Source organism: Pyrus communis, chromosome 6 (genome assembly GCF_041283825.1).
Source record: "Pyrus communis isolate YQ-2024b chromosome 6, ASM4128382v1, whole genome shotgun sequence".
Lineage (NCBI taxonomy): Eukaryota > Viridiplantae > Streptophyta > Magnoliopsida > Rosales > Rosaceae > Pyrus > Pyrus communis.
In genome coordinates, this window is record NC_142570.1 from 4,515,234 (window position 1) to 4,527,564 (window position 12,331).

The 12,331-nt window shown below is 36.3% G+C and overlaps 1 pseudogene across 1 annotated transcript; it reads right to left on the reverse strand.

Annotated features, from left to right (window-relative positions):
- Positions 1 to 2,836: 2,836 nt before the first annotated feature.
- LOC137710174 (putative pentatricopeptide repeat-containing protein At1g64310 pseudogene) lies at positions 2,837 to 6,284 on the reverse strand (annotated as a pseudogene). The gene is made up of 3 exons (XR_015963786.1): positions 6,274 to 6,284; positions 4,470 to 6,063; positions 2,837 to 3,829 (listed from the first exon to the last, which is right to left on the reverse strand). The product of XR_015963786.1 is annotated as a putative pentatricopeptide repeat-containing protein At1g64310 pseudogene (transcript).
- Positions 6,285 to 12,331: the final 6,047 nt, after the last annotated feature.

Below are 12,331 nucleotides of genomic sequence, written 5' to 3' on the forward strand. Positions count from 1 at the left end.
CATGGGGTCGCCCTGCAAGTGTTACAAGAAGTCAACACAAAGAAAGGTCACTTTTCATGGGGTGGTCGCGATTGTCTGAGTGACAGTGAGTGAATGGCTGGGAGAGACAAGAGAGAAGTGGGAGTCTGTGTGACAGTGAGTTGCGTGCATTAGTAAGGTCACTTTTCAGTACACGCTTTGTGACATAGACGGCTTACAATCTTCTTAGCCAAGCCACTACTCACGTGACACAAAAATAACACAACATGAATTAACACATGAGAAATGCTAAAGAAATTCTTTAAAAGTAAAATTCTTTATCGATTCTTTATCATCTAATGTTTTTGGCATAATATTTTATAAAAAAAAATTATTATTGATACTTTAAAAATCTTATTCTGCATTCCAAATTTTTTATAATTAAAAATAAAATATACTTGTAAATAGTATAGAATGATATTATTATAATACTAATAACAATTCTCTTATAATATTAATACGATAATTAATATTAAATTATAAAATGTCAAAGAGCTCATAAAAAATGATTAGCATTTTTCTAAGCACGCACTCTATTATAAACTAGTCATTAGTTTCAGTCATGAATATAAATTATGAAAAGATTGAATTTAACGTACCCATATCCCTTCATATGTTTAGGGATAATCTATCTTCTAACAAATCAAAATGACAGTTTCATGAGCAACTGTCGTCTGCTCAGTATTATTTATGACCAAAATTGAACTCTTGGCTTAAGGGTTTACCAGTAAGAGCAACTCCAGCGTTGGAGCCCTCCCCCCAGGCAATGCACTATTCAATCCACCTAATGAACAGTAACTGCCCTTAATGAACAGTAAATAGCCCTGACAATAGCATTTGCATCTCCACCGTTACACTTCAATAGCCCTGGCAATAGGCAATAAAATATTAGTGTTTTTTTTATTTATAAAATAATACAAAATAATTTTAATTGTAATATCGGATAAGATTTTTAATCGTTCTCGTTGCGCTACGTGTCATTATCCAAAGTATTATTAAATAATACAAAATAATTTTATTTGTAATTTCAGATAAGATTTTTAATCGTTGTCGTTACGCCACTTGTCATAAAATCCGAAAAGACAATTATTGGGGATGGATTTCCGATAAATTTTTTAATCGTACTCGTTATGCCACGTGTCATTATCCGAAAATACAATTAATGGTGATGGATTTCTAATAATGAGAAGGTATTTATAGAAAAGTAAAAACAATTTTTTTTACAATTTTTTTTCAGATTTTTTTTTTATTTTTTTTGAATTTTTTACAAATTTTTTAAAATTTTTATTCAATTAATTAATCTCTGCCATTGGATATAAAAAAATTTGAATTCCAACACTCCAGATTGTGCCACGTGTCACAACGGTAACTTTTCTTAATTTTAAAACTATTTTTTCTTTTATTTTTTTATTTAAAAAGCATTTTAATATCCACCGTTGATCTCAGATCGAACGGTGGATATTAAATCTGACTTTTTTATTTTTTTTTACCGTTGAGATCGAACGGTCCAAATTAAGTAACCGTTGAAATCTAACGGACCGTCGGAAGCCACGTGGCTTCCCAACGGTAACTGACAACCTTTTTTTTTTTTTTTTTTTTTTCTGATTTTGTGTCAGCGACGCGCCTGACACAAAAAAAATTTAATATTGCCTGACGCCAGGCTGATGTCAGCGCTGACGTCACATGGCCCTCGGGCTCTTAGGTTGGCAATCCCCCACGGACCCGGAGCTCGGGCCTCCACCTTCGGTCGGGCTAGCCCACGCTGGAGCTGATCCCCTGGCCCTTGGGCCCTTGTTCCGTCCACCTTCCCCCGAGCAAAACCCCACGCTGGGCTTGCTCTAAAGATCATTATATAAAGACCCCCATACCTCCCCACCCCCTCCCCTACCCCACCCCCAACCCTAAACATGTTTAATAAGAGGAGCCAAGAGTATGAAATTCTTGTCACTTAGTACTACGGTTTAATAGTATTCTTTTTCACTTGTAAGTGAGAGGTTTTAGGTTCAATTATCATCAAAAGAAAAATTAAACTACATTATTACTATCTTATTGTAAAGTTTAGCCCATCCTTTCCTCTTAAATGGGTCCTTTAATGGTTTCCAAGCTTGGTATGCCGGACACACGCTATGAAAGCAGACAAGTCAAAAAGAAAAATATCTAAGAATGAGAAATGTTAAGGACTTTCTCAGAAGTTGCATTCTTCGTGAACTTCTTGTTACTGTACAAACTAATGTCAATTCTCCAGGTCAACATTTTAAAATATTGTATAAAAAACATAAGATGACAAGTCTATGACTAGTCCCACTTTTAAAAGAGTCTCGTTAGCATTTCTGTCTAACAATTTCAAGGGGCACATTCCAAATTAAATAGGCATTTGGATATAGGCACCTAAACTTTATATTTTTCACATTAGATTCTCGTTAATTTATGAATGAGAGGCATCAATGCTGGTTTGAAATGGTCTAATGCGGAGAAAATGGTCTTTAAATTTGTAACACAATTTATGGGGGGAGGGAAAATGCTAGGAAAATCATATTTTGTAAATCATATAATGTGGCAGTTGATACTTTGAAGAATCAACCACCACATCATATGACCAACAAAATATAGTCTAAAAAGATAGTCTCCCTAGTGCCATAGTTGAGTTTTCATTTGAACCAAGAACAAAGTAACAAAAGAAATCAATAAAAAAATAAAACTAAAGAGTAATTTTGGTAGTACATAACATCATTATCATTCATCTCCATCCTTATCCCATATCAATTAAAATCATGTTATATTTTTATTGTAATGAAATTTTATATTAAATGTGATTTTACAAAGCCTAACCAGCACAAACTTGCATCTGCTACCATCTCAGAGTCGCATCAAGCAACATAAGCTATCAACACATTTGTACAACACTATATGGCTAGTTCAAATACCATCGAAGAAGAGACTAGAGAAAACAAAATCTTCGAAGAGAACGAAGAAGTTGAGACATCAGATTCTTCGTCATCTCTTCCGCTGCAGGCTGCTTCTATACAAAGCATAACCATCACAAAGCCACATCCTGAAGCCTTCTAAGAAATAGTCTACAAGACCACAAGACTACGACAGGCTTGAAGGAAATGCAAACAAGGATCAAACTGCAAAGCATATATACCGTATGCAATAAGCTCTAACCCATAAATATTGCTATATTTCTCTTCTATATGCAAATGCAAAACACAGTTGGTAGATCTCTATGGCTAGTTCAAATACCATTGAAGTCAAGATCGAAGAAAACAGAGACTCTCAAGACAATGAAGAAGCTGAGAGACATCAGCTTCTTCTTCATGTATTCCATAAAAAATATGTTGTAAAGATTTACCTGATTCTCTTTACCACTGCTTGATATAGTGTTCCATCTTCCCCGAGAACCACTGGATTTCCAAAGGGAAACTTATTCGGTTACTAGTGGCTGAAGGACTGGTTCAAGAGAAAGCAGGGCAGATTATGGAGGATGTAGCGGAAGAAAATATAAATGAATTGATCAACCAGGGCTTGCTGCAAGTATACGATAACCGCCCTTACATAGGAACTAAATTGCAGGTCCCCAGATCCCCAATCCTCTTCGAGAATTCTGTCTTCACCTAATGGAGACGTTACCTGAATACTCCAACTAGAATTCTGTCTTCACCAACTAGAATACTCAGATTCTATGAAATTCCTCCACTTGCACTGTTGCTTGCGGCTGAAGATGTTACCTGAAGGTTTGCAGTTTCTCACTACACTTGAGCAGTTACTAGTTAGGCTTGCTGCCTTAATGATCATGCGGAACGATCGAGACCTGATGGGGGAGAGGAAAACTACAAAATTAGGCACATTCCACATATCATTTATTATATCAACGGCACAACAAATTGCTGCCACTAAGGAAGTATAAGGATCTAATAAAGTTTGGAGATCTTCGGATGGAGAGGAGCCAATGCGGGTAAATGGAAAATTTTTAAGCTGTCTGATATATTCAGGATCACATATGACACAATGCAAAGCTATAATAGTTAGGGTTGTTTCCATATACAAGTAGTTGGCCCTCAACTATTATGACCGACTCCATACACACTTTCAATTCCTTTAAAACATCACAAATCAGAATAAAATCCACTGCTACGGACAGTTGCACTTGACAATACATCGTCTTTATAGCTTAATAATTACAATATTATATCCTCCAGTTTATCATCTTCACATCTTAATAGTTGCCTCTGGCCTTCTTTATGCATCACTAGAGAGCTGCTTATAAGATCAGAAGGTAAAACAAGCAAAACCAATACGAGATTTTATGGCATTCGATTAACGCAGAAAAAGAACCTTGTCAGATTCCCGTACTTTTAAAAAATATTCTGTTCCTAGTACAGATAGCTTGTTTTGTCACTAATTTTAAATCCTACTACAAGTAATATTTTGATCAAACAAAAATTCACTACCTTTAATCCAGCTGAGCCCGGGCATTTTCATCAGTTTTCCTTCTGATGGAATCCCTCAACTTCTTTGCATCATCCCACGTCCCATCACCAGCATATATATTCGCAAGCATTACTCTGTAAGCACTTTTCTCCGAATTACTTTCAAAGAGCCTTTGGGCTACAATTTCTGCCAGCTCCAAATTTCCACATACATCACAGCACAATAAAAGGGCTCCCCATATGCCGCTGTCCACTGGCTCAGGCAAGGACAAGATTAGATAGTAAGCCTCTTCCAATCTTCCTTCCATCCCAAGAAGTTTCACCATATGAACATAATGCTCCATTCTAGCTTGAATGCAAAACTCATCTTTCATTCTTCTGAAAACTTCCCGGCCATCTTCGACAAGGCCAGCATGGCAGCATGCACAAAGGCGAGCAGAAAATGTAGACTCATCAGGTTTCAATCAGTTTCCGAGTATCTCATCAAACATTCTAAAGGCTTCGGAGGCAAGTCCATGCAAACCAAGACCCAATATTAAAGAATTGTACGAAACAATATTCTTCTCTGGCATGATCTCAAAAACGCGAGTACCCATCCCCAAGAAGCCGCACTTTGAATACATGGCTATAAGTGCAGAGGAAATCATGACATCCGATTCAATTCCATGTTGAAGAACATAAGCATGTATCTCACAACCAGGCCCTACATGCGCCATCTGAGCAGCAGCAGTAGCTGCCAACATACTGGCAATCAAAACCGAATCCGGCTTCTTACCTTCCATGTTCAAATTCTTGAAAAAGAACAATGCCTTGTCATAATCTCCCGACTGCGAAAACCCAGTGATCAAAGCAGACCACGTAACTAAATCTGGCTCGAACAAACCACTAAAAACTCTATGTGCAGAATTCATAGACATACATCTCGAATACATGCTCACAAGTACACTGCTCACATGAGCATTAGAATCTAAATTCCATTTCAAACAAAAGACCATGTATTCCTTCTCCAATACTTACCAAGCTCGATTCCGCTAAACCCGAAAGCAATCCAACAATTTTGTATCCATCCGGCACCATCTCCATGCTTCTCATCTCACTAAACAGCTGCAAACCTTTATCCCAAAACCCGCCACTTCCATAACCCGAAATCATCAAATTCCATAAAACCAAATCCGGCTTTCGAATCCCATTAAACACCCTGCTTGCTTCATCAACAAGGCTGAGTCTTGAGTAAGCTGAAACAAGTGCACTGCTACAAATGGAGTCCAATCCCAACCCTGCAACCATTACCCCACAATGCGCAAACTTCAGTCCATCCAGATCAAAACTATCAGCGCAGGCACGTGCGATGCAAGCATAAGTGAAGTTATCCGGTTTGATTTCAGTTCTACGCGTCTCAGCAAACAGATAAAATGCATCTTCAAATCTGCGTGCTTGAACGTGGGCTCGAATGATGGAGTTCCAAAGGTAGACACTCCGGTGGGGACTTTAGTCGAACACTTGACGTGCAGAGCGAAGGTCTCCGTTGATTGCATAAAATCTGTGTAATCTGGTTGCGTAAAAAGGGTCGTGGGGGAGATGGGTTTTGAGAAACAGAGCATGCAATTGGTTGTTTCTTGATCAGGCCGGCCCTGAGAATTTGGGACCCTAGGTGAACCTTTGAAATTGGGGCTAGGGTTTTCTGACTCTCGACCTTTTGTACATTGACATGTGTAAAAAAAAATCATTAAATACATGAAAAGCCTATTTCTACGTTAAATATCATTAAAAATTAATATCAAACGAATAAAGATATACAAACATTACTCAAATATTAGTATATTACCCGTCTCGCATTTTTATATGCAAATGCACTTATAAAGTTTACATAATCCAATTTTTTAACCAATTCAAACTGAAAGAGAAGTTCCTACCCAGTACGCCAAATTCCAATCATTTTTCTATTGTTACAATGTTACTTATTACATTCAATAAATAAATGAATGGTTGGATTACAAAGACAACATTTTAAAACTAGGAAAAATACTAGAGTGATGAGGATAGTAATTTTCGTATACGTGCCTAGGCGAACGAAACGGATTTGAATAATTTATTATATATTATATAAACTAATTAATTTGAACATTTAATAATGTCATTTTTCAAAAAGGTGAGAGTTTTAGCCTTTTAGGTACATAATAATGATATATGTGGTATGATCTTAAAATAGGGTAATAAAACCCCATAAAAATAAACATAAAAGTGATATTTAAGAGAGAAGCAAAAATGTAAAAATAAGATGATGGGACCATCTTAAGTAAAATCATGCAATTAAAATGATGTTGGAATATGATTGTCTTCTTTCTCAAGCGAGGCCGACCCTGCAACAAAAAATTTCCAAATTCCGGCTTTTACATATAAGCATGCATAGCTCCCGTCCATCCTCGTCTAGACCTACCTAACTCCGCCTAAAAATTGGGGGCCCTTCCGAAGTGGGGGCCCTAGGCGGGTGCCTACTCCAGCAACCCTTAGGGTCGGCTCTATTGATAGCGATTGGTAAACTTTGGAGAGGCTGAGGCATGGCCCTTGCATTCGAAAAATAAGTTTACTTGCAGAGGGCTCTAGCAACTTCCAAATAAGAAGAATAGGGTTGTGGCCTTACTTTTTCAGTTTATAAAACAGAACGGTAACGTTTCACTCTTCCAATAGCGTTTATTAATGGATCTGCTCATCGTATATTATATGGTCAGCTTTTGTCAGATATTGTTTATATTTAATTTTAAATAAAAAGATTTATAATGATTTCTAACCGCACAATATACGATAAACAAATGTGATTGGAGGATATCCGGGATCCTCACAAAGAGGATCAGAGGATCCTTATTCAAACAGAATAATGAGAAATTAAAATGGAGCCCAAATTAATGTTCACCTAAATCCATCAAAACAACAATCATCTTGAAAGACATGGGAATCTACTCTAGAATTTTTTCGTTTCATCACTTTTTGCTCAAAATAGATTCACATGCCCTACAATTGAAATTTAAAGTACAGTATCAAAATTCTCATAAAATAACAAATAGATTATAACTAATATTAAAGTAAAAATATAAAATAACATCACCTATCGATTGAAATCTTTGCTTAATAAATTGGATGTGTCCTTTTTTTGTCTTTTGTTGAAAATTTTAAGTTCTTTTTATTCAATGGCAATGGTGAATGTTATTAGAAATTATATATAGTAAAGCACAATCGAAAAAACACCGTTCATACGTGACAGTGTAAAGACAAAAATAACCCTCTTCAATTGGTCTCTCATTTATGTATTGCAAATTGGTATAGTAAAAAGACGAAAAACCCTTTTGCATGCGTGGCGTGCTAATGAGGGTATGCACCGCTTTTTTTAAGTTTCTGTGATCTTATTTTTTATGCCTCTATAGTTAAATACACAAATTGCCAATAGGCATACGTGTTGGCTCTCTGTATACAAAAAACAAAAAAATGTTTTGCACGCGTGCTGGGAAGATTTCTCTGCAGCACCGCTTCATTCCTTTGCACCGTTTCCTTCTTGCTACGCTCCGAATCGATACCGAATACTGCTCATCATCCAAATTTTCTCACCATTTCATTTCGTCCTCCGCAACCTCTTCATTCTTGCTGCACGAAGTATCGAAACAAAAATTTGCTCATCCAAATCAATTTCATTTAACCCAAATCCCTTAAACCCAACTTTCTCCAGATTGTTGGATTCGTTTTTCTTTTGTTGTTGCTGATCTACAAGTAAAGCTTAAATTTACATATGTAAGTTTTTATTTTTCTTGATTGGAATTTGGGTTTTTTTTTTTTTTGGCTGTTTTATGATTATGATTTCAGATGGGTCCCAAAAATGGCTAACTTTGCACTGTTCTTTTCAGCATTTTCTTTTGAGAAAAAACAAAGAGAACAGAGAAACATTGACGACGACCATTAAAGCTTCTTAAAAGTAAAGGGTCAGTTGAAGCGGCAATTCCTTTCAGTAGTATATCACCATTTTGATTAGTAGAGATGATATTGGGAGAAAATAACATCAAATTGTCACCTACGAAGCATGGACACGGGAGAAAGCCACTGTATTCCGTATCTGACGCTTTAAGGATACGGATATGCAAAGGATACGCGTCCGATACGTATCGAAATGAAGAGATACGTTTAGGACTGATAAGATACGTGTATCGTATTGTCCAGATACAAGTATCCTACTTTTCGAATACGTTTGAAACTAAAATAGGAGGATAATCAGAAGAAAAATAAAAAATAATCACAATAAATCCTCACATAATCGTGATTGATCGAAGTTAGCTAACTGAAATCACTCTAAAATAGGAGGATAATTAGAAGAAAAAAAAAATTCGGATTTACCTCTCGAACCTCAGAAATCACTATGCTTGGGAGACTATCACGAATCAGACTGTCATCTGCAATCGTTCTGTCCTCTCCATCGGCAAGTACGCAGTCATCTCCATCTTCTCCGTCTACAATTGCTCCATCGTCTCCTTCGTCTCTGTCTGCAACTCCTGGTGAGTGAGTGGTGAGTTTTCGTTTTCGGTTTCACTGTTAATACTTAATAGTGAAATTGTGAAACCGAAACCCATCTCTAAAACTAAAACTAAAACCCATCTTTGATCCCCGAGGACATCACAAAACCCATCTTTGAAACAGTGAAACTGAAACTAAAAGCTTAATCTGATTATAAAGCCTTTTGCTTTTCTGAAAGTCGAAACTAATATTATTATATCCATACCACTACCCACAATAAATTTGAATGCTTATTTTATAATGTTGTAGACATATGTATATATATATATATATTTTTTTTTAATTGCCGTATCCCTGACGTATCATGTCCTCGTTTTTTAAAATTCGACGTATCCTCGTGTCGTATTCCCGTATCCGTGTCCATGTCCATGCATCGTAGATTTTCACCTGATATTACACATCCTGCCTGACAAGCAATTTATTAATGTTATGTCCTAAATCAATGAAATATCAACCATATCGGTCATTTATATTGTAACAATTAATTACAACTCATGATACTCCTCATAACAAACTTTTAAATATTGATATGATTTTATCTATGCAATTAATAGCAACTCATGACACTTCTCATTACAAACTTTCCACCATTCCATGTTTATATGATTTTATGTACGCGAAAGACTATATATTTGAAGATAAAATTGAAGAGGCGTGCCCGTTTCTTATGTTTTCCTTTTTGTTTATGCACCGTGATTTTTATTGGCAAAGAAATAATATAATTAGGATGTACATATTGTCATGGAGAATACAATTGCAAAGCTCCCAGCAGCTGTGTGGAAATTGGATTGGAATTTGCAGATGAGATTTAGGAATGTGTATTGAATTTTTATGGGTTTTAAATTTTTTTTCTGATATGGTTACTGTGTATTTATTTTATTTAATTACAATTTGAATGCGATGAAAATTTAAAATTTAATTTATGCTTTTTCATTTTTTCTTCACATCCTATAATTTGGTGCTTGAAGTTTACATTTTTTTTTTGCACATGATGGCAAAATGCCAAAAAGAAATTGGAATAACAAAACAAATCAGATGGTACAAGACTATACTTCCAGCGGAGTGCGGGCAATTTGACTAGTTATATCTATTGGTCATCGTGCTTCAATATTATGGCCTAATTTTTTGTTTCTTAGTTTCTTAGTTGGTTGGTTGGTTTGTTCCTTTTTTTTTAAAAAAAAAGGAAAATCTCGACTGCATAAGAGAAATTTTATAGAATTAGAAAAACTAAGTGCATAAAAAATAAGTTGCACTTAGTTAAGAGGAGATAAAATTTAGCTCATAATATGAGAAGAAATAATAGTAAAAAATACAATAAAAGAGCGGGCAACATAAACTTGATTAAGAAAACAAATAAAAAAACACGAAAATAAGAACGACGCGCTGCCCCAGATGGTCCTGTTCGTGGGGGTGGGGGGCAAAACAAATATTGGGTTTTTTTGTGGGGTTGGTTGGTTGGTTGGTTGGTTGGTTGGGGGGATGGGGGTAGGGGTAAAACAAATGTTGGGGTGGGGTGGGGTGGGAGGAGGATGGTGTGGTTGGTCGGTCGGGGGGATGGGGGTGGGTGAAAACAAAATATTGGGGGGATGGTGCGGTTGGTTGGTTTTTTTTTTTTTGGGGGGGGGGGGGGGGGGGGGGGGGGGGGGTGGGGTGGTGCGGTCTAGTAGCAATGGTGTGGGGGGCACACGGTCTAGTAGCAATGGTAAAACCCCCTTCGTCCATTATTGCAAGGAGGCGGAGGCGTCAGATTTTGCATTGGTCTTAGACTGCAGTGAACGGACATCATTTTCGTGCTCAAAATATCACTGACATTCAAAGCAATCTTGTTCTACTATATGAGAAAATCACAAGCAATGGTAAAACCCCCTTCGTCCATTATTGCAAGGAGGCGGAGGCGTCAGATTTTGCATTGGTCTTAGACTGCAGCGAACGGGCGTCACTTTCTTGCTCAAAATCTCACTTTGACATTCAAAGCAACCTTGTTATGCTATATGAGAAAATCACAAGAAGCAAGAAATAAGTTACCAAATAATAAAATTGGTAAAAAGTAAGTCGACTTAAGTGGCTAATGCAAATGCTTGGAGATCTCGTAAAAGGAAGATAATTATTAGTTATACCATGAGGAAGCAGTCCACAAGTTGCTTGGAAATCCCCCACCAAAAGCAACACTAGTGTTGTAATTGCCACCAGCTTTGCTGAAGGACCATTCATCTTCGGAAGCAGAACCAATAACTTCGAAAATCCTATCACCACAACGTGAAGATGAATGATAGTGCAAGGGGAAAGCAAGATTTATAGACTTTAACTTGCAGGGGTTTGGACAACAATTATTTGTTTTTGTTTCTTTCTTTTTTCTTTTTTTTTGGTTAATATATGCTTCTGTTTCTAATTGGACTGTCAAAATGAGGACCCTTAAGTCTTCTGCTGATGCAGAATAAATGGTAGAATGAATTGAAGCGGAAATGGACCATTGAAAAATAAAAGGATTTGGGCCCTTGTTAACTTTTCGGAAAGAAAATAGCGTCATGAGCCCAACACACCGCTTAGGCTTTGATGTATGATGGATTTTGGCCGTTTAGGGTCATTTCAGCCTCCAAAATAGGGTTTAAAGTTTCAGAATAAAAATCTGACTCTTTGTTTTTAGTCCGATTAATGTTTAACTAATGTTGTTGTAATTATTAGAAGTCATTTGAGTTGTTCCAAACATTTGTAATCTTTATTTAAGTCATCTGGATGTATCAATGACAATCATTCAATAATTAATCAAACAAAAACCCTTTGGGATTTCTCTCAATTTTCCAATGGATTCTAGATTTTGTTCTGCAATGGATTACGTTGATTACCCCTTCATCACTTTATGATGCGTCATCCACTCTTTTCATTCATTCTCTACCATACAAGAGATTTTTCATTTGTTCATTGAAAATAGTGTAATTTTAAACACGTGACAATTTTTTATTAAACTTTAACGTCATTGAAATAAAAACTTGATTACAAATCAGAATTTCTTTATACCATACACCTCAATTTAGTACAATCACCCATGTGTAGTGTGACAAGTAACTTGTCACAAGTCGCATAAGACTCCTCAATAGTAGAGTCATATTTTGACCAATATGTCAATTGCATTAGGTGCCTAATTTTTTCTTGGTTAATTATCTACAAGTAAAGTATTTTCTTAGTTCATTATCTACGAGAATAAAGTGAGAAAAAAAGAATTAGAAACTTTTATGACGGTTGTTCATATGTAGGGCTCCATTTTGTGATCGCTTCGGCCCCCAAATTTCAAGACCCCAATGAAGGTGCTGGAACAAACTGCTTCCTTAATT